Source organism: Pseudorca crassidens, chromosome 5 (genome assembly GCF_039906515.1).
Source record: "Pseudorca crassidens isolate mPseCra1 chromosome 5, mPseCra1.hap1, whole genome shotgun sequence".
Classification (NCBI taxonomy): Eukaryota; Metazoa; Chordata; class Mammalia; order Artiodactyla; family Delphinidae; genus Pseudorca; species Pseudorca crassidens.
In genome coordinates, this window is record NC_090300.1 from 139814398 (window position 1) to 139838722 (window position 24325).

Here is a 24325-nt window from a genome sequence, read left to right on the forward strand (position 1 = left end):
CTAGCACTACAGCAGAAAAATGAAAGTTCCATGAATATCTGTTGAGAAATAAATACACCTATAAGAGCAGAAATTTCTGGAAAATTCTCCCAGCTCGCTCTCTCCCTGCTTGTCCTTGGCATTATATACACTGTTCTTTCATTTCAACACTGGAGTCTCCTCTATTTTCCCTGTGCAGCGAAAATGTGAGGAGGAAGGTGGAGGGCCTCCATCATTAGGACGGTGGCCACCATCAAAGTGGAAAACTGTGGGGGCAAGAATGGTGACGATATGCTCTAGAGTGGTCCTTTCTCTTAAGTCCAAGTGGATTAAGTTGCAAAGCATCTCACACTAGAGGAAAATCAAAGCTCCTTCTAGAATGGAACAAATGGTCTTTCTCCAGTGACAATGAGTGGAACACAGTTAAAGCATAGCTCTGAACAAGAAATAAAATCAAAGGGGAAAATGTAAATAGGCAAGACTTTTCCAAGCTACGTTAGAAATTCAGGCATTTAACAGGTATATCACTCTATTAATTTCACACGAATGTAGTTCATAAATTCTAGCTTGTAAAATTCTCCTTCCCTTTTTATGAACAATGTCATTCATATGTCCCTACAGATGTCACTCTGTATGATTCCATGGTTGAATTTCTTTTTAATTTCAACATAAGTCCAAAGATGTCATATTTGTTGACCAAAAAAAAAGAAAGATACTTTAACATTTTGAGAGCGTGACACTACCTTTCTTGTTGAACTGAGTTAATCTCAGCTCACTCCACTTCCTCTCAACCATCATTTTGTTCTATCTCTTCTGTCACTATCAGTTCTGTAGCTGACAGTAGCAAAAACACTCGGAAAGTATATGGACAAATTAACATGGGCTCAAAACTCCAAAATACAAACCTACCAGCTTAGCTCTAACAGAAATTCAATCACCGGAAATTATTATTTTTAAAAAGTTACAAATAATAATATAATCAAAAAATCCTAAGGATACTATATTTCTTCAAGCTGACAATGTTAATTGTCACCAGAATACTATCTATATAACAAAACTTTTTCATTGCTTAACAAGTAATCAATAGGGAGGGTGGGAGGGAGATGCAAGAGGGAAGAGATATTGGAGACATATGTATATGTATAACTGATTCACTTTGTTATAAAGCAGAAACTGACACACCATTGTAAAGCAATTATACTCCAATAAAGATGTTAAAAAAAAAAAGTAATCAGTGGCTTAGAAACTTCATAAAATTTCTGATTTTACAGAGGTGGAAATTAAGTTCTTGTGAGGTTAAGTGACTTGGTTTAGGTCTGAGTCACTTGCTAAAATAAATGCATAACCTAAATGGTATTCATTTTGATGCAATTATTTTATTTTATAAAACTGTACTCACCATGGCAGAAGTGTACCTGATTAAGATCTTGACAATTATTTTGCATACTATTAACAGCAGTGCTTAACCCATGTGGCAGGATAGCTACCAATAGTTTCTGTTGTGTTCTCTGTGTTTTTTCTTCCTCCTTCCAAGGTAGCAGTGGAATACTGTGTTCAATTTTACTTCAAAGAAGATTCTTCAAAATGACAGTTATAAAGAAAGTAAAATGCATAGAAAAACACATGTTATAATTTTAAATTTAAAAAGACGAAAGACTAGTGTCTCCATTGAGTAAATTACATGCACATGTAAGGTCTGAAGGAAAACATGACAAGATTTGCTCTGTTAGAGCATAGATTTTTTAAAGTTTCTACCAGTATATTACTTATTCAAATAAAAATTAAAATTTAACATCATTAAGTACACATTCTAAAACAACAGGTGGAGGTTGATTGTTTCTTCTGGATAGAGATTCCAGATATTTCAGCAAGTGGCATCTAAAAATACAAAGTCCTTCCTAGGATGGAATTGTGTGGCATTTTATCTAAGAGGCTGTGGTTATTGGATTTGATGTTCCTTTGGCAGCATGAACGTCTTGGACCTTAATTATGCTCATCAACAGTCCCTTAGGACAATTTCAAGGTCCGAACATTTCTGGAAACTGAAATTCTGGTGCTAACTCATTTGGGACAAAACCTGCCTTGAAGTGACAGGTCGCTATGCATAGTCCCTCTCCCACTGACGAGAATATTAATATATTTGATTAAAGACATAGTTAACAGTTTAGATTATGGACTGATGCTGCAAACCTTGCTAGGGCTCTTATACGATGTGTGATATGCCTGTTAAAGTATGGTCCAAAATCTGAAACCTTCCACATTTCAAGACACATCTGCTCAAGTGTTCAAGAAATGGATAGTGAACTGCATTCTGTCTTATTTTACTGTTTAATGTAATCATACGCTAATGACAGCATCAAAATCCCTTTGCAGTCCTGTCCTGCATGATCGCAAACCACACACAGCCCAAATCTGACCAGCCCTCAGTGCTAATCAGCTGACAACTTATTAGTAAAATCAGCGAAGGAAAATCATCCTTCATGGTTGTTGATGGCTTGTCAGAAATCCACAGAGAAACTCCAAACCTTAATCTACATAAGTGATGACAAGAGAAATCTTATTCATACCACTTTAAATACTCATCTGCCTAATATATTCTGGAATCTCTCAACAGTACGTGACACTGATAACTCTTAAATGTTTCCTGTTTCAGAACGAAAAGCTGTCTGCGATTTGGGTTTGAAATAAAATTATTTCCCAACAACTTGAGCACCAAGAATGTCAAACGGCCTAACTTTTTAGGCTTATGCCGCCGAGGTGCTCTAGAAGTGGGGAAATAGGGAAAACAATTAAGCTTGTCATATTTCAACTTTTAACAATTTTTTTTATGACACACAACATCAGTATAAAGACGTAATTAAATTTTCCAACCCATGGGGATCCACGTGTGCTTGTCATGCACAGGCAACTTAGTATTCAGTTGACTTTTAGTAGAAATCAGGAGTATTTCCGACCATTTTATCACCAAATATTATTCCACTTCTTCCTGTGCAAATTCATCAAATTTGCAAAATGAATAGGCTTCGAAAACAGAGATACTGAACTCTCAGTGAGTAAAGAGTAAAGTACTCCCTGGATAAGCCATGTATTTTGGGTAACATGTTAACTTTTTGAAAGCTTCTCAGGGGCCATTGAGCATATTTAAATAATAAGTAAGGAAATCAACATCAATTAATATTTTCTCTGTGCCTGCGGGGTACTTGGCACTGTCTGTTGGACTCAGTGGGAAACAGTCATTAACTGTCCCTGTTCTCAAAGGGCATTTTCCAAACAGACCGTAACACCAACCTCATTCTTTCACAAACCGCAGAGAGCAAACAGAAAAATGTAACTTTAGCCAATTAAGAGACTTTGTTTTTAATGGATACTTTACTTCAGTTGGCTTAAATCTTTGTCTTTGAGGTGGTGGAGGGAGGATTGGGAAAATAATAGGATAAGACAGAGAAGTGATGACGAGAAGGAAGGAAAGTAGGAAAGTGCTGAGTAGACATGATGTATTTCTTTTCTCTAAATGGCCAGTAAACACAGCTCATTCCTTCATCCGCTCAATCACTCAACTCTATGTCCCGAGAGCTTCTCTACGCAACCTGGTCCCGGGCTGGGGACAAAAGAGTGAATCATGGAGCCCTTGCCCCCAACTATTCAATGGGGCTACAGGGATCTCGATCTCACTGGGTTCTTGTGAAGATTAAATGAGCTAATATGTGTGACAAGGTTCAAATAATGCCTGGCACATACTGTATGGCACAAGTGCGCTAATATTTTGGGAAATGGGCACATAAACAGAAATGTTCCGTGCAGCGTGGTAAGGGGGGAGTAGAAGACTGTGGGAGGGTGCCGGGTCGGGATGCAGAGGAGGGGCGGGGAGATTAGGTGGCGGCTCCAGAGTCCTGTCCAGGCATCGATGCATCAGAAGGCTGCACCTGTGCAGCTGGGCTGCCCCACGGAGCAGGCAGAAACCCCGCCTGGGCTTCCTCCAGACACCATGTGTCCTGGCCTGGGACTGTACGTGTCAGAATTAAGGGGCATCTCCTCTTTCTCTCGGCAAGTGCTGTGTACTCCAGGAGAGGAACTGCTCAGTCTTTAACAGGTGGAACTGATCAGGTCTGTATTTCCAATCACTCAGCATGGCTGATTCTGCTTTCCCCGGAGGATCAGGCGCTCTTTTGGGTGTAGGTACTGTGCCAGGGCCCGGCCCGTGGCATTTTCTTGTCCCTTTTCAGGACTGCCTCGTGGACTAAGAGAAGGACCCAACTCTCCAGTAAACCCTGACTCTGCCTAGAAAGCACCCCCTGGACAGGGCCCTCCAGTGGGGAGGCTGCAACTGCCTGGTTCCCAGGTATCCAGGTGTGAACCATCTGTTGGCCAGGTGTCTTCAATAAAGAGGGGAAAACAGGAATGCAGCTCTTACTACCATGTTGAATCTGGTTCAAGTTCTATTTGTTAGAGCCTGGGGAAGAGAAGGGGCGGAGGGCGATCCAAAATGACTCACCTGGGGTGCACCTGTTGAGTGAGGTATCAGCCGTGCACTGAGAGGCAGAGCTCACTCCACAGTGGTTCCTGCATCTGTTCGATGAGTGCTGGGGGCCTGCTGGGCCAGGGCGCTGGGGACCCACAGTGAACAGAACACACCTCTAGCCCCCCAGGGTGTGTATTCAGCTGTGCCAGACTGATGCACAAGTACTCACAGTAAACGGTTAGAGGGAGAGTGCCCTCAGCATTCAAAGAGGGGACCATAGTTGGCCTTTAGCCCAGACGTTGCCGGGCCAGGAGGCTAGAGGCAGATGCTATGAGAGGTGCTGGGTAAGGACACAGGGTCTGAGCAAGATGGGGACTGAAGGGGGCTGTCATGGGGGATGACTCTGGGCAGGCCACCACTGGTTGAGTAGGACCCTCTAAGCCGTTTGTGAGGGCAGCGGACATCGTAGGCCATCTACCAACTCCACCTAATAAGGATGTTTGCATTCCTGGAGCACCGGCCGTGGATGACGAACGGAGCGTGTTTAGACCTGAATCTCAGAAGCCTCCTCTAAGTGAGCTGTTGAGAAACTGGAGGTGTGTGTTCTCCTCGGTTCCCCAGAGACTGCCCTAGAATCATCTTTAGAAGATTTTAGATGAAGAAAAAACAAAACATAACAAAAACGATGTTTTAACCCCTCTGCCATTTATTAATCGTGAAAATAAATATTCACTTGATTCACAGAGGTGGTGTGAATTAACCTTTGGTTTTTAACTTTCAGGCTTCAGAAGTCTCCTACATCGGGAAGTTCTCTATGCCATACCAATGGTGGTTTTTCTGTGGAACGACTTGAGGATAATCTTTTGCCCTATAAATTGGAAGCCTGGATAATGTTGTAAGGGGGGTGGGGTTTGTTCTCATTCTTTGGTTCTGTATAATAGAGAAAACTTTACAGAAACCCAAAAGAAAAAAAGTGAAAGATGTTCCTTGTTCATAATAGTCAAACTACTGTCTCCCGAGGATATCAGGGACCCTCAGATCAGATTTCAAATCCCAACTCCTAATGAAGTACTAAATAGATAACTTTGGCTAAATCGTTTAACCTCTGTGAGGCTGCTTTTTGCTCATTTACAGAAAGGGAGAAACAAGACCCATCTCTCTTGTACAGGCTCCAGTGTGAGAGCATCAGTGAAGGCGTCGTGCACACTCAGAAGCAGTGGATGAATGCACAGAACCATATTCAGTCATCAGCTCCTTTCCTGATGGATGAAACTGTAGCAGAAAATCACAAAGGTCCAAGTCCTTGTACGGTTTCCTAAGGCTCTGCCTGCTTAGTGATGTCAGAGTCCAAGTTATAAAAAAGGGAGGAATCCAAAAATCCAGAATTAAGGTTCGAAATCTTGTGAAGAAAGCATCCTGTGGCTTTGGAAGATTCCAGCATTAATCCCTTGCCTGCCATCCCCTTGGTTTACTCTGCCCTTCACAGATCGCAGCCTGCAAGGCCAGACCTTCACCAATTTTCTGCAAACACTCACAGAGCAGCACACAGGCAGATAAGGGCGGACCCATGCCGGGTTCATCAGAGAGGGGAGGGGAGGGGTGCCCGATCTCAGCATAGAGGTGACCAAGTTCACATAACTGTCAGGAAATGAACCTGATTCCCAACTGGACTCCAAGTAGAACTCATCGAGGACCAACTATGGGCTTACCTGAACCTCATGTACTCCTCACAGCAGCTCCATGAGGACTTCAGATATGTATCCTCTAGGTCTCTCAAGGGAATGACTACAGAAATGTACAAACTGACTTGTTGATACAAGCCGTGGTTTCAGCCCAAGCTCCTCTTTCTGAGAGTCACGATACCTACTATTTATTAAGCACAGATCATGTGCTAGACGCCAAGTGTTTTCCATGTGCTATTTCTGTTGTTCCTCACCAACGCCTACATGTCAAGGATTATTATCATTCCCACTTTACAGATAAGAAAACTGACTCTCAGGAAAGCGGTCACTTGCTCAAAGACACAGAGCTTGTGTGATTTAAACCAGAACTTGCCTTTTCCTCTGCTCTACCATGTCCTCAGGAAAAAAAGGTCCATACTCTATGCATTGGTGAGGCAGGGCATTACTGAAATAACCTATAATTATTGATCTACACAGACATTGGGAATGTCCCAGGCAGCCACTTCCTAGCCTACAGACCCTGATTTTGTTCGGGCACCAATGTGTCACTCTGGATGATTTAGTTGGTGTAACTGAATGGTGACAATCCCAATCGATTTAGCCAGTGATTGGTGGTTGCCACTTGACCTTGTTCCGACCAAAGAGATGTAAGAAATCTCTTCTGGATTTCCAGAAAAGATTCTTTCTTCCCTGACAAATAAGACTTGCAGAGGAGAAAGCCCTTTTGCGCCAGCTCCTCCTGTCACAACACCTGACAGCCACAACACTGTCAGATGCGTGAGGACCCAGTGGTTGGAGCAGTGGCAGCCGTCTTGCGAGCATGAGTGGAAGGTGAGGGGCATTGCTCTCACTGTAAGGGTGTCAGAATGAAAAAGAAAACAAGTTCAGGATTTGGAGTCATTGTTATGCCATCAAACCTACCCTGGGACCACCTACTTCCAGAGTTTTTGTAACGTAAATACGAGTTGTTATGCTCAAAACCTCTGTTAGTAAGTTTCCTATTGCTCCAGACGCACCCCAACCGATAGAGTTATGAAGTCAAATCAAAATGCAATGTTGGGCCTCCCTGGTGACGCAGTGGTTGAGAGTCCGCCTGCCGATGCAGGGGACACGGGTTCATGCCCCAGTCCAGGAAGATCCCACATGCCGCGGAGCGGCTGGGCCCGTGAGCCATGGCTGCTGAACCTGTGTGTCTGGAGCCTGTGTTTCGCAACGGGAGAGGCCACAGCAGTGAGAGGCCCGTGTACCGAAAAAAAAAAAATGCAATGTTGACTTAGTCTGAAAAGGAAATTTGAGTGTGTTCAGGAAGTCAATGAGTCACCTATTCTGTATATGGTTCTAGTTATCAGTCACCTAGAAGAGCAGTTAGTGACTTGGAGTTCTTTGCCTCTGGAGGGGAGGAAAAACTCTTCCTCTACCCTCTTATGTTTTCTGACTGGGACATGCAGATTAAACTAACAGCAGTCAGATTCACAAAAGAAAAGCATACAAAGTTTATATGACGTTAACATTGCTTATGTGACACAGAGGGCTTCACGGATAAGAAGCAAAAACTCCAAAGAACTTGTTAGACTCAGGAGCTTATAAACAACTTAACAAAAGATGATAAATTTGTGGAGAAGTGGCAAGGCGAAGGAAAGGGATTTGGGCTTCTAGGGATGAAACATTGTGGGAAAGTGGCCAGGAAATACATGAGGGAAATTAATGGAAGATGAGGGTTGTTTCAGTAAGGTTTGTGCTTATGATGAGTTGACTCATCTTGGTGTCAACTTCCTATCCCCCAGGATAAGAACGTTCTCTTCTTCCTGGTACCAGGAGGGCACCTTTCTCATGGGAAATTTATGTCCTGCTTTTAGGCAGAAAGGGTGAGGATAGAGAGCAGTTTCTCAGTTGCTGGCAGCTCAAAATAATCAATATGCCAAAGCAGCATATTTTGGGGTGACATGTTTTGATCCCCTCCACTTCCAAATACATCAGAGATCCATTATTTTACTTTATAGTTAAAATATAAATAACTTATATTTTATATTTGAGCTATAAATATAATTAAAATATTTAATTTTGGGCTTCCCTGGTGGCGCAGTGGTTGAGAGTCTGCCTGCTGATGCAGGGGACGCGGGTTCGTGCCCCGGTCCGGGAGGGTCCCGCGTGCCGCGGAGCGGCTGGGCCCGTGGGCCATGGCCGCTGAGCCTGCGCGTCCGGAGCCTGTGCTCCGCAACGGGAGAGGCCACAACAACAGTGAGGGGCCTGCGTACTCTAAAAAAAAAAAAAAAAAAATTATTAAAAAAAAAATTTAATTGTATAATATTACAACAAAAGCTACTAACTTTAATCACAAGACTTACTGCATTTTATTTTTAAATTTTTAATATTAATATGTAATTATTATAATAACCACTACAGAAATGCATAAAGCAAAAGTGAAACTTGTCCCAGAATTAAAATGTGCTGAAACTTCTTTTAATCATTAGAAACTTAATTTGTGTTTGAGCTTCATCCATGTTGTGTGTAGCAATAGTTCATTCCTTTTTATTAATGCAATAATTCATTTGTTTTTATTAATGAGTGGTATTTCATTGCACAAATATACCATAGTTTGTTTATTTTCCTGTTGATGGACATTTAGGATGTTTCCAGTTTGGGGCTGTTATGAATAATGTTTTTATCACTGTTCTTGGACAAATTATTTTAGCGGGACTTTTTCTTTTCCTCATTTATCTGGGGTAGAGAACAGGCAAAATTAAGTTATCAGGTTGGAAATCAGAGCAGTGCCCCTAGGGGTGGCACAAAAGAACTTTCTGAGGTCATGGATATGTTCTATATTGTGACTGGTGTGGTAACTATGCAACTATATACATTTATCAAAACTCATCAAACTGTGCACTTTAATGTACATAAATCATACCTCATTTATAAAACTCATGAAAAAGAGAAAACAACACAAAACAGTATGATGTTGCAGTGGATAAAGAGAATCCATTACATCAGCATCAATTACAGCCACTTTCCTTCTTTTTTCCTTATGCTTTGCAATATCTTTATTTTACTAGCAAGCACTTAATATATTCATATAGATACATATCTCCTAAAGTATATACTTTATTTTATTTTTTTAAATTTTTATTGGAGTACAGTTGATTTAAAATGTTGTGTTATAGACAACTAATGAGAACATACTGTATTGTGGCCTCTCCCGTTGCGGAGCACAGGCTCCGGACGCGCAGGCTCAGCGGCCATGGCTCACGGGCCCAGCCGCTCCGCAGCATGTGGGATCTTCCCGGACTGGGGCACGAACCCACGTCCCCTGCATCGGCAGGCGGACTCTCCACCACTGCACCACCAGGGAAGCCCTAGTTATCTATTTTACACATAGTAGTGTGTATATGTCAATCCCAATCTCCCAATTTATCCCTCCCTCCCTTTCCCCCTGGTAACCATAAGTTTGTTTTCTACATCTGTGACTCTATTTCTGTTTTGTAAATAGGTTCATCTGTACCATTTTTTTAGATTCCACATACAAGGGATATCATATATTTGTCTTTCTCTGTCTGACCTACTTCACTCAGTATGATTTTCTTCTGTTCAACCCTAAACTGTAGACACCTGGAAGCTAAGAACCATGATTCTCAGATTTTCTTGAATCAAGGAGTCAAACTAAGCTTCTTCAAATTAAAAGCACACTTGCTGCAAATGGACCGGGGCACGAACCCATGTCCCCTGCCTCGGCAGGCGGACTCTCAACCACTGCACCACCAGGGAAGCCCTGTTTTTGTTTTTTAATTGGAGTATAATTGCTTTACAATGTTGTGTTAGTTTCTGCTGTACAGTGAAGTGTATCAACTATATGTATGCATATATCCCCTCCCTTCTGGACCTCCCTCCGCCATCCCACCCATCTAGGTCATCACAGAGCACGGAGCTGAGTTCCCTGTACTATACAGTAGGTTCCCACTAGCTAGCCATTTTATACATGGTAGTGTATTTATGCCAAACCTAATCTCCCAATTCATCCCACCCTCCCCTTCCTGCCCTGTGTCCACACGTCCATTCTCTATGTCTGCATTTCTATTCCTACCCTGCAGATAGGTTCATCTGTACCAGTTTTCTAGATTCCACATATATAATGGAATATTACTCAGCCATAAAAAGAAATGAAATTGGGCCATTTGTAGAGATGTGGATGGGACCTAGAGTCTGTCATACAGAGTAAGTCAGAAAGAGAAAAACATGTCTTTTTTTTGTTAGTTTGTTTTGTTTTGGTTAATTATGAACCTTTTCAAGGATACATAATAGTTGAAAGTATTGTAGAGTGAACACCCATATAGCCACCATCTAGATCCTACCGTTGTTCACATGTTAATTTTGCTTCATCACATATCCACAACACATTCACACACAACTCCTTATTTTTCAGATGCGTTGACAGTGCATGTTTTAACTCAGCAGTTCCACTGGTGGTCTCTTAGTCCCCTCCAGTACCAGGTAGTGGCTCGCCTAGAGGGCCAGTGCCCCAACTTGTTCTTGGAGTCCTCCAGATGACCACCCTAGAGCCCCTCCTCCAGCCCTCTGACAATTCTGTAAGCCCCTCACTCCATGTACAGTCTGTTCTGCCACAAGGCCTCTTCCTAAGACTCCAAAATAGCTCATGTAGGACTGGGAGTCAGGGGATGATGTGACAGTAACATGACAATTGTCTTGATTCATACACAGTTTTTTTCTGAGCAAGAGGAACAGGAAAAGAAAAACCTTCAGCTCCACAACAGAATGCTTCTCAACTCTACCCTAAGAAAATTAAAGAGGTTTGCCTGCACCCGCGGCTCCCTCCCCCAAGAAGAGATGCCCCCAGCCTTGCAAAGCTTTGCACAGAATAGGTTGCTCTTCCTTCCAGGTTTGGAGTTTCCATCTGCATTTTCTCAGCCCAAAAGCCAGCATTTTCATTCGTCTTTATTCATTTTAAACATCCCAAGGCTAACTCCGGACATGTTCAGTCACCTGTCCAAGTGCCCTCTGAGGTTCAAATCATTGTTTTTGCTGGTGCCCTAGATGCAAAATGACTAAGTTTTGAGTGATCTGCACGGAACCTATATATTCTGTAATTATTAATTTTGAAGAACACAAAGTTGTGGGTTTTTTTTTTTAATAACACAAAGTTTTTAAGGAACACAAATACTGGGTTATAGAAGAAATAACTAATTTTTTTAATTTTTAATTTTTTTTAAATTGAAATATAGTTGATTTACAATGTTTTGTTAGTTTCTGGTGTACAACAAAGTGATTCAGTCTTTTTTTTTTAACGTCTTTATTGGAGTATAATTGCTTCACAATGGTGTGTTAGTTTCTGCTGTATAACAAAGTGAATCAGCTATAAATATACATATATCCCCATATCTCCTCCCTCTTGCGTCTCCCTCCCACCCTCCCTATCCCACCCCTCTAGGTGGTCACAAAGCACCGAGATTCAGTCTTATATATATGACTTTTTCTTCTTTTTTATATTCTTTTCCATTATGGTTTATTGCAGGGTATTGAATGTAGGTCCCTGTGCTATACAGTAGGACCTCATTGTTTATTTATTTTATATATAGTAGTGTATGACTGCTCATCCCAAACTCCTAATTTATCCCTCCCCCACCTTTCACTTCTGGTAAACAAAAGTTTGTTTGTTTTCTATGTCTGTGTGTGTGTTTCTATTTTGTAAATAAGTTCATTTTATCATATTTTAGATTCCACATATAAGTGAAATCACATGGTATTTGTCTTTCTCTGGCTTATTTCACTTAGTATAATAATCTCTAGGTCTATCCATGTTGCTGCAAATGGCATTATTTCATTCTTTTTATGCCCAAGTAATATTCCATTTTGTGTGTGTGTGTGTGTGTGTGTGTGTGTGTGTGTATAAATATATATATATATATATATATATATATATATATACCACATCTTCTTTATCCATTCATCTGTCAAAGGACACTTAGGAAGCTTCTATGTTTTGGCTATTGTAAATAGTGCTGCAGTGAACATTGGGGTGCACGTATCTTTTCGAATTAGATTTTCCTCTGGATATATGTCCAGGAGTGGGTTGCTGGATTATATGGTAACTCTATTTTTCGTTTTTTGAAGAACCTCCAACTGTTTTCCGCAGTGGCTGCACCAACTTACATTCCCACCAACAGTGCAAGAGGGTTCCCTTTTCTCCACACCCTCTCCAGCATTTATTAAGAAATAACTACTAAAACAATCTCTGCTTAACACAACTAGAGTCACTCCTATCATCTGCAATTGAAATCCAACTGATACAGAAATAAAACCAGATCTCCCAACCCACTCCAGGCCCCAGAAATAATCACCAAAAATAGGTTTTTGGACCCTTCCATCTACGAGATCATATAGTACATGTTGTCTTACATGGGACTCCACTTAACAGCATTAGTTGAGCAGTCTCTCCAAGACCAGGACTTGTAGCCTACCTCACTGTCTGGATTTATCGTGATTTACTTAAACAAAATACCACCTGTGGACACTTAAGATATTTCAACTGTTTGCTATCATTAAAAATGCTATAATGAACATCTTTCAACACACCACTTTATGTACCCAGGAGAACATGGATGCAGGACACATTCCTAAATTCCAAAAGGAATGTTCACTGTGGCCCGGCAGAGAGGATCCTCCATTGTATTCCCATCAAGCCAGTGTGTATACAAGCATCATCACGGGGCAATTTCAAATATGCTTTTGTTGTTGACTGTCTGATAAATGAGAAAAACTGGCATCTTGTTTTAATTTGAGATTCCTAATATTGAGAAATGTTGAATAGTTTTTGTTTACCAGGCAGTTACCACTTCTTTTCCTCTGTGGATTGCTTGCTCTTTTATTATAAATTGATTTGTAAATATTTTACATAGCAATGACATTTACCTTTTGTCCTATATATTTGAAAATGCTTTTGCTAGCTCACCATTTGTCTTATAGTATGTTTTTCATGCAGAAGTTTTCAACTTTTAAGTAAATTCGTCAGTCTTTCCCATTATTTACCTCTGATTATTGTATCATGTTTATAAATTCCTCTTCCCTCTTAAGAATGGATATAGATAGGGATAGAGATTTAAAATTCTTTAGTAATAAAATGGTTTTGTGGTCAAATCTTTAGTTCATCTGAAATTTGTTTGCTATTTAGGAGTGGGATATTTTTAACCAAATGGGTAGTAAATTGAGCAAATGTAATTTATTGAATTATCTTATTCTGCTGATAAAATGTTGCCTTAATGTACTTAGGGTTTTGTGTATTTGTGCTCCCCATAAATTATGAGCTATTTCTGGAGTATTCTGTTCAATTGACATGTCTGTTCTTATTCCAGTGCCAACTATATAGATATTGTAGGTTATGCTATAAAAAATTTCAATATTTAGTAGAGATAGTCTTACCCTCCAAATACTCTCCCCCAATCCCATTTTTAAAGAATTTTCAGGACTATTCTTAGATACTTATTTTTCCAGTTGAACGTTAGTATTAATATTCAAGTTCCTGGGGCCGGGGTGGTGAGGGGGGGAGGGGGAAGAAGCTTGATTTAATTTTTAAAGGATTGACATCTTTAGACTACTGAATAATACTGAGTCTCCTTAACCAGTGACAAGCTATGTCCTCTATTCATGAGTCTTAATTTTTTTAATGTTCCTTAATGAGGCTTTTCTAGGGGTTTTTTTCCCATAAGCATTAAACAGGTCTTAAAAAGTTTATTCCTAGATAATTTATATTTTGCTGCAATTCCGAGTGTGATATTTTTCACTGTATTTTCTAATGGCTTGTATGGTTCCTAATAGTTTCCATGAAGAGGTCAGTGTGACTCAGCTTAAGTTTACATATCTCTGTTAAGAATGCATCAAGGTTGGGCTTTGGCCTTGATATTCAAGAAAAATCTTTTCAGCCATTTGAGGTCCAAATAGCTGTATGACTGCAGTATCATTTCTGGCATCTCTAATCTTGTCTATGATCCATAAACCTGGGAGTGTAGTCATTTGCATCCTATCTAACCAGTGTTACAACATCAATGATATCAACATGCCACGTGTGATGCTTAATTTTACATGTCACCTTGACTGGGCTATGGGATGCCCAAATAGCTGGCAAACCATTATTTCTGGGTGCATCTGTGAGGGTGTTTCCAGAAGACATTACCACCTCAATCAGTAGCCTAAGTAAAGCACACTATGTCTCTCTTCCAGTGGGCATCATACAATCCACTGAGGGCTTGAATAGAACAAAAGGCAGAAGAAGGGTGAATTTGCCCTCTGCTTGAGCTGAGACATTTATCTTCTCTTTTCCTGGTTCTCAGGGCTTTAGTCTCCGGGACTTACACCATTGGTTCCCCTAGTTCTCAGGCCGTTGGGTTTGTAACCATACCTCTAGCCTTTCTGGGCCTCCAGCTTGCAGACAGCAGGCGGTGGGACTTCCCACCCTCTATGATTGTATGCCTCAGTCTCTCCCAATAAAAGTCTTTGTATATATCTATATATATTTTATTGGTTCTGTTTCTCAGAAGAACCCTGACTCATACACCATGCTGTTTGGATTTGGATTCAATATCTGACAATTTACTTAATATAGGTAGGAGAAGAAAAAATTTCCTTACAGGCTTTATATGTTAAAATTCCATCAGCCAGTTTAAGGATAAATGAATATTTATTTTTTCAAGAGTACCTGCTATAAAGATTAATTATGACATTAAAAATGCATATTTTATGTTAAAATAATTATTAAGAGTGTACTAATAGGGCTTCCCTGGTGGCGCAGTGGTTAAGAATCTGCCTGCCAATACAGGGGCATGGGTTCGAGCCGTGGTCTGGGAAGATCCCACATGCCATGGAGCAACTAAGCCCCTGTGACACAACTACTGAGACTGCACTCTAGAGCCCATGCTCCACAGCAAGAGGAGCTACAATGAGAAGCCCACGTGCTGCAACAAAGAGTAGCCACTGCTCACCGCAACTAGAGAAAGCCCGCACGTGGCCAAAAAGACCCAACGCAGCCAAAAATAAATAAATAAAATAAATACATTTTTTAAAAAAAGAATGTACTAATAGTTAAATTAATGTGGAGAGGGGAAGATATCATGATACAACTATTAAGAGAATGTGTTACATAACATTCTAAAATCAAGAAACATTTATAGAAATTTAAAGAAACATAGAATACAGAAATTAGATTATATTGCAATTATAATCTGTGTACAATTGTTTGGTATGCTAGCCTTCATAGCATTAAGTAAAATATCTATTAGTGACTGTATTGAATTTTTAGTTATTTAGCACCATTTAGGCCATGAATCTTTCAAGAAAAGTCCATTTAAAAATTCTTAATATCTCATCAGAATGAAATGCATAATGTCAATTTTGCTGGCTCAGAATTTCATAAGGGAGAAGAATCACACACATAATATTCATGAATAATTATCTGTGACTCAAAATAAAGATTTTAAGAATAGTTTTTAAAAAGAGAAAATATCACAGGAGAAAAGTCTTTCTCCTCTCTGAACCTTAATTGAAAGTAAACATCTGCTTTATTTGATAAATATGTCTTCAGGGACTTTGCACTATGTCAAACTTTTAAAATATGACTAAGACTTTTATATTTTTTAAAATTTTTATTTTGAAAAAACATTTCAGACCTAGAGAAAAGTTTCAAGAATAGTACAGTAAATACTGATACAACCTTTACCCAGCCCCTCATTCTCTCTCTCACCCTCTCCCTCTCCCTCTGTCTTCCCATCCCTTCCTCTTTCTCTCAGGGAGTGGACCATGCTGGGGAAAAGGTCCAGACTAGGGGTAAGGGATTCAAGGGTTCTTATTCTGGATCTGCCTGAAATAAGCAGCAAAACTTAGATGACTCTGTTTACCTCTACAGATCTCTATTTCTTCATCCTGATGATCACGAGTTTGTACTGAAATCTCAAGTTTCATTTATCATCATTTGCTATGATCTGTAATGATTGTATAAGTACAGTTGTCCCTCTGTATCCATGGGGGTTCCAGAACCCCCAAGAATACCAAAATTCACATAGGAAATGGTATAGTATTTGCGTATAACCTACGCACATCTCCTGTACACTTTAAGTCATTTCTAGATTCCTTATAATACTTAATACAATGTAAATGCTATGTCAATACTTGTAGATACAGTGTAATTGGTAGGTAAATAGTTGCCAGCACACAGCAAATTCAAGTTTTGCTTTGGGGAACTTTCTGGAATGTTTTGGTAATATTTTTGATCTGTGGTTGGTCGAATCCATGGATGCAGGATCCGTGGATATGGAAGGAAGGCCATACTGTGAGAGAATAAACGATAGAGTGCAAGACTTGGAACCCTTCAGGAAAGTATGAAGAAAGCAAGCTGAAAGGTGGAACGTGGTAGATGCTTAGAATAATAAGAAACAATCTTTCTAGAATAGTGTTTTCCTAATCTTTGGGAAAGTTAAGAAAACAACTCCTTGCTTTCAAACACTAACTTGGGAGGAACAAAGTCCCATCTGTCTGCCAGTGACTAAATATCAACACAAAGTACAGTAAACCTCATTAATTTTCCCTAATTGGGTGGAAAGTTTTGAAAAAGTCTGAAGTAGAGAAACATTTTCACAAAATTCAGCTTAATTTCAAGTTCATATGGCAACAAGGATGACAGGGCCCCCAAGGAAAGGAAAGAGCATACTGTCTTAGAGAATTTTTAATAACAGATTTTTAAAGAAACATTAGGAATTAGAACATTCATTGTTTCAAAGAAGCGTTCAATTTCAAAGAGGGTTTACAAGTGTTTAGAAACATTTGTTGGCCTTCAGCCTTATAAAAACTATATATTTCCCTTGTTTGTACTTTTAATTTGCTTGGCAAACCCTTCCTCTACTTCTAGCCCTAATGTATCAATGCATTTCACCAGCATTTTAAATTTATCCCTGATTCTGAGTTAGTGGATTTCTCATTGGCCAGGGTCATATAGCTCTTTTCTAAAACTCCTCAATACTTTTAAGCTCCCAGGAAACGCACCTGTCAATATGGCATGTGCGTTCTCTCATTTTCTTAAAAGCAGGAACTAGGTTTCATTTTTCACCCTTGATTCTAAAGCAGTTGGAGACCTTGAAAGAGAAGGGGGCCGTCAACAGAGTGCAAATAAATCTAATCGTGGTGAAAAGGTGATGAAAGACTTGTGCTTACATTTCCTCAATTTGTTCTTAAAATAATCCTTGACACACTCTTTGATTAAGGACCAACTCTTGCTTTTCCAAGGCTGGGGTCATAGAGATCAGGAACAAAAGACACAGTAATTTTAAAACACATATTTGAGCAATTAGCTCCCACCTTTTCCTCTCCATATTTCCAAAGATTTAATAAGTAGCTAAATTGACCTCTTTGAATTCTGCTTCTGCTCCTTTCCCCAGCCCACTCTCTAACAGGTACACTGTTGAGTAGTAGACTGGTTAAGAGGAATGACTTGAGAAAAGTCTAACTGAAAATACCACCACCAGCCACTTAAGGCCTATGAGTGTTTCTAGCAGAACTAACAGATCAGGCATGGATTGAAAGGGAAAATAATATATATGAGTAATATTGGGAGGAGGAAGGACTAAAACTGGGGAGTGTGACAGAGGCTATCAATGTCACACCAGAGTCCCGAGACACTCACTGTCCATACCATGATCCATACCTGCAACTCACCTCCTCCACCATGGATTTCTCTCTCACAGTGTAAGGAAGACCGGAAGTGGTAGAGAATTAATGCCCCTGGATCAGCTCTCAGCCCATAACAAATGGGAATTAGAGGATAAATAGTCAACTGTCTCCCCTGTAGGGTGGGACAGCTCTGAAAGCACATTCTACTCTGTCTCTCAAAGACAAATCTTGCAAACAAGGCATTGACCACTCTTTGTTCTGGAGTACCTTGTCATGAATGTTTGTATAGCAAACAGCCTTGGAAGATAGACATAATATCTTCTTCTGGAACAAAGGGTTAGAATGCTTGCTGCTCATTATGTAAGATTTGGGTTCCTTAAGTACAAGGTTTCAACCCACTGATTGCATAAACAAAATCTAGGCCCATCTGCACTATACCCATAGTATAAGGGGACAAGGAGAACCAACACAGTGATGCTCACACTGCTTGCTGCGCCATATGTAATGAAGTCATTTGTCTCTGATATAGGGGTCTCATACCTTCTGCCAGCATCCATGAAGCTGTGTTAGGCCAACATGCTAGCTTGAAAGTATGGTGGAGCTCTCAGACCCCATTGATCTCACACCATAGAATATGACCAACTGCAGGACTGAATTTGAATTTGGTCTAAATTTGAACTTGGTCTAAATTAGAATAATCATTTTCTGAGAAAATGTATTTTAAAAAATTTATTTTGCTATATTGTTCAGACAGGATCCTAATGAAAGTTGAATATTTTGAGAAATAGATCTCCAGGGTTTCTCTGGTCACCAAACTTGAAGGTTGAGCCACCCAAAGCCCTCAGCTGCTGGCAGATATACTAGAGGCTACAGAGTGAGTACACTCATTCTCTCAAATAGTGAAGTTGTTCAAAGATCCAGGAGACAAGTACAGCTCCTTCCTAGGAGACTTAAAAGACAGAATATTGGGAATTCCAAGTGTAACAGTCAAACACAATGAATTCATCACTTTTGCTTCTTGCTTGTGGAACTGTGGGTCAATATATATTTTGTTGGTTTGTTCACTTATTTGTTACACCATACAAAAGTCAATCTCCTTAAGCGTATGCATTAAAATGACAATGGAGAAAAAAAGTACAATTAATGGTGAAAAGAAGAAAAGTTATTGAGGCATTTGCAGGTTGGGAGGGAAGGAAAAGCATGTGGCTAACACTGGGATTAGCAATAAGTTTGAAGTCCAAAGGGTTTTCATATTCATTCACAGGTGGATAAAAGGGTATGAGTATCCCCATGTACAGAAGAGAAAGAGGAACTGTTGTCAAGTTCATCAGCTCTCTGCAGCTCCATGGAGAACAGTAAGCTTTATTTTACAGATCACTGAGAATGAATCAGGACTTGTCATAGCTTAAGAACTCTGGTTTGCTTTAACTAAATACGTATATATTGTATATTACATATATAAATTATAATGTAACATCATATTGTTACATTATTATGTAATGATAAACATTAGAATTATGTTAGAATTATATATGTAGCATACATATTTTAGTAACATATGTAGCTAACTTTAGTAACTTCAGTATAGTAATTTCAGAAAAAGCTCTTTCTAGACTAGCCATAAAAATAAAGGCTTACTTTACTATTACTGGTTCTCTGTATTGTACTTAAACTTCTACAGTTGTGTGTCAGTTATAAAACATACCGTTAAGATAACATTGAAAAGGTTATATTAGTAAACTGCACTATAAGTATGATAACCTTCAGTTCAAATCAGAGACCAGAAAGATCCAAAGCTAGGGAAATAATTTCACCCTTACTTAATATGTTTTTCAGATTAATCTAAGAATGACACCAAAAGGCCAAGATAAGAAATGCAGGCAGTGAATGCAAGCAAAATATTTTTTTAAAAGACCATTTTAATATTGGAAATCAACATACCCATGTAAGTGATCAAATAGTAGGAATTAATGATGTCCTAAAAAGCTTCCATTTTCCATCATTTTATTGGTTTGAGGGCTTTTAGTTTCAAGCAGAAATAAAATGAGCTTCCTTCCCTGAAGATATAATAGTCGTTGTCTGGCCTGATTTTGACACTGATTTTATAAGTTATTTGTAGAAGAACAAACATCTTCAAACAGACAGTTCCTTACTGAGCACCTGTGATACACCAGGCATTGTGCTCAGGGGTGGATTCAAAGAAGAAAAATGTCCTTGAAGGGCTCAAAATCAGACACATATTTTTTTAAGCTAAAAAATAAACATGTGACTTAGATTTTTTCCAAAGGGCCTGCAAAATGGAATTTATCCAAATTCCCTGAAAAATAGAAACCTAGGGAGAAATTAAGACAAGGTTTTATCCAGCATGTTATCTACACATTCTTAACTATGGTAGGAGCCTCCATTTTCCCCACTAGCATGGGAAGAGAAAAGATACTAAAAGTTCTTACTTCCACACACTTCTTTTTGTGTCTCTCCCTAATATAGTTGCTTCATTTCTTGAAATTCCTGCTATTTTATTAGTCCCGTGTGAGGAAAATGGAGGTCAAAGCCAAGAGTCTCTCAAGATGAAGTAAAAGGAGGGAGGTGGACTCCACGTAGCCCAGTCCAGAGCTTGAGGACAGAAGACTGAGCTAACAATAAAGTGGGTCCCTTTGCCTGGAGGGTCCTTAATGCTAAAGACAGACTGTGAAGAGCTAGATGATTTTGCAGGTATATTCCACAAACTGTCCTCTTTTATACAAATGATTCCAGGGAGGGCTCCCCACTTAAATTTATGAGGCTGGTATAACCTAGGCACCAAAACTGGACAAGGACATTAAAAGAAAAAAGTGCTATAGGTCAATCCATCTTATGATCATTAATGCAAGAATTCTAAATAAAACATTGGTAACCTAAATCCAGCAGGCTATTAAATAATTACATCATGGCCATGTATGGCTTATCACAGGACTACAGATTAGATTAACATTACAAAATCTACAAATATAATTCACAACATATTACAGGAGAAAAGCTATATGATTATCAAAATATTCAGAAAAACACAAAAGTAAAATTCAATACCTTTCTGGATAACAAAACAAATACCCTAAACAAGTTAGGGATGGAAGGAACCCCTTTAACTTGATCAATGGAATCAACATAAATCATACACAATGGTGAAGAATTAATAACATTCCCTTAAAAGAACCAAAACAAGTCAGGAACAAGAAACAATGCCTACTCTCACTGCTTTTATTTAAAATTGTACCAGCAATCCTAGCCAGCACAATAAGGCACGAAAAAGAAATAATCGATATAAGCATTGGAAATGAAGAAATAAAATTGTCATTATTTGTAGACTAAAGAATTATTTACGTAAAAAAAAGTTCAAGAGAGCTTACAACTTATTAGAGAAAAGAAATAGTGGTAGAAAAATAGACCAAATGAACAGATTAGGGAAATTTACAACAGACCAACATATCCATGTGCACTTCATATATGAGAGAGGTGCTAATATAAACCAGAAAGAAAGAATGAACTATTCAAAAAATGTTCTGGGCTGACTGACTACACATTCGTAAAAACATCTTTGCCTCATGCCAGATTCAAAAATAAATTCCAGATGTATTTAAAATCTAAAGATTTTTTTAACTTAACATTTATGGAAGAAAAAATAGAGAATAGTTTTAGAACCTCAGGATAGAGAATCACTTCTAAACCAAGACAAAAGATGACAAGGAAAGAAGGAATGATACATTTTTTGCTACATTAAAATTAAAAACCTTTGTATGACACCATAAACAGAGTGAAATCTATAAGCCAAATACTGGAAAAGACAGCACAAATACCTGCAAAGGAGATTTTCCTGTAGGTCCTATTGGCCAGAAATGGGACAGATGACCAATCATTGCTTATCTGTAGGAGCTTAGGGAACACCTGCCCTCATTTCTTGGGACATTGCCACCTCACACCTCAACCAAATCAGGACACTTTTAATAAGAAAGAAAGGAGGGAAATGTTGGTTGGGTAAGCAAACTATTACATCTGCTAAAGACAGCTCACAGGCAGCTGACAGAAGAGTAAACCAGAATGATTAATAAACCAATGAAAAGTTCTGGGCTTCACTAGCAATCAGAGGAATACAATTTAATGGTTGGGGGAGGAAGAGAGAGACAGAGAGAGAATATCATAAAACCATCAGATTGAAAAAATTCTAAAACATGTAATAACACCACAATATTGGGGTTTGAAGAGGCCCATCTCCACTTAGATGCCTTGTAAGCCTCTCAGTATTCAAACCCAAACTGCTTCCTACAAACCCTTCTTTCCCCCAGCCAATGGCACCACCAACAACTTAAGGGGAAGACTTGAGTCATCCTTAACTACTGTCATAGCTTCATGGCTCATATCCAGTCACCCTGACATACTTGTAGGTCCTTCTTTTCTGTTTCCACAGTGCTAAAACCCATTTCCACTACCTGGTGGATGTCCTCATCACTTCCTGTATGAAAATCCTCTACATCCTCTTAACCCATCTTTTTGCTTCCTATCTTGCTGCCTTCCAACCACTATTCAGCAGGTAGTGGAGCTGTCTCTCCATGCTTAAATGCTCCCAATAGCCATTGTTATAAAGATCAAGATGAAATGCCAGATGGGACGTCCCTTAAAGATCTTTCTATACTTCTTCCAGCCCCATCTACAGGCCTCTCTAGGAGTCCACACCTTCCTATTGGGTTCAATTTTCTTTTCCCCAAGTACATTCATTAAGAGTTATTTTAGTGAGGATCTCTGAGCAGTAAATTCATCTAGCATTTGTATTAAATTGTTTTTATTTGCTTTCATCTTTGAATGATTATTTATTCCATGTTCATTGTTATTATCCCTCAGCACTTTGAGGGCCAAGGAAGGCCACTAATGATGGCACCCAGGACACAGACCAATGATGCAGAGTCAAAAAGAAAAGAAATGACTTGCCTTCCTTCTAATTTCTATCTGACCAGCCTTACTTATAAAACAGAGTGTACTTCCCAAAGAGAACTTCTCCATACTCTAATCAACAACTTTGCTTTGCTTATCTCTGACAACACAAGGCTCTTCCCAAAAATACCCCAAAAAACAAAAAACAAAAAAAGAAAACAGCAAGGGGGACACCGTCCTGACGATCTTTGTAAGGTAAGAAAAGTTCAGAAATACTCTTGCACCTTTCCATACTTTAGAGGCTGTGATGCCTAGCTTTCTATGATTATAAAAAAAAAATTTATAAGTTAAAAAAATGTTAAATTTTCTATTTTAATTCTAGATGTAAGATCCAGACATGAGATTCAATGCTCAGGACACTGAGGCTAACTTATTTCTGTAAAATAAATCATTTCCTTTCAGCTAGTAAGCTGAAAGGAAATGTATGTTATTCATTAGATTACCAGTACCCACATATCAGCACTACTGGGTAATTCTTTTTCATCTCTAAAACACCACTATTTGTGCCTAATTTAATTGATTTATGCCAAAGATGCAGGTGAAAATTGTGTTGAGTTTTATTACATTACTAAACTATTAGCTTAGTGTTTCAGAGAGGAAGAAAAAATGTTTTGAAAAAATAAAAAGAGATCCAGGTGCCCACTGGCCAAAAGAAAACACACCAAGGAGTGGCATGCACATACAGGCTTCTGGGTACAAGTTTAAATCAAATTTTCTTAGGAGAGGCAGACATTGCTTATATTTTACAAAGGATATATTTGACCTAAACATGCATAAAACATAGGTGATCATATTCTAAACAACCTAAAAATATTAACTCATTTCCCCCTTATTTGGCATTTCCTTTGGCACTTTTGTACGCAATCTGAAATCCACTGCAAAGCACTTGACATACATACGTACAGTCTCATATGTGCCCTCTTGAAATGTGAATGTATATAAGCCATGTCTCAATGTAAGCTGACTACAAATTCTTTTCAGGCAAAGACCATGATTTTTGTCATTATTCTTTCCTAATTATTAAAAATATCTCAAAATACCCACTGTGGTGCTGTGTTTAGATTTATATGATAGATTTGCTTTCCCCAAATGCTGTACTTCTTTTACCACCAGGACTTTGCATGTGGTTTATCTGGAACATTCATCTCATCCTTCAAGAAACAGACATTAAAAATATGGTTAAAAGATATGAGAAACTTTATGACAGTAAGCTTGACAATTTATATGAAATGAACACATTCCTTGACAATCACGTCTTACCAAAGCTGACACAAAAAGAAAGAGAAAATATGAATAGCTCTATATTTATCTAAGAAATTGAATCTGTAAATAAAAATATTTCCACAAAGAAAATTCTAGGTCCAGATGGCTGCACCTGTGATCTCTTTTAAATATGTAAGGAAGAAATGACATCCATCATACACAAAACCTTTCAGTGAACAGAAAAAGTCCAGCTTAATCATGATATCAAAATGTTCAAGGGCATTACAAAATAAAGAAATTATACATCAAATTCACTTATCAGGTACAAAATCCTGAACAAACTATTTGCAAACTAAATTTAGTAATGTATAGAAATGGAAAA

At 38.9% G+C, this 24325-nt stretch overlaps 1 long non-coding RNA gene across 1 annotated transcript in view; it reads right to left on the reverse strand.

Annotated features, from left to right (window-relative positions):
- The window catches only part of LOC137225430 (uncharacterized), a 55270-nt gene extending 30970 nt beyond the window's left edge, over window positions 1-24300 (reverse strand). The window contains exons 1-2 of the long non-coding RNA XR_010943842.1: window positions 21612-24300; window positions 1395-1556 (exon numbers count right to left, since the gene is read on the reverse strand). This is a non-coding gene — a long non-coding RNA (uncharacterized lncRNA). The remainder of the gene's footprint in view (window positions 1-1394; window positions 1557-21611) is intronic.
- Window positions 24301-24325: the final 25 nt, after the last annotated feature.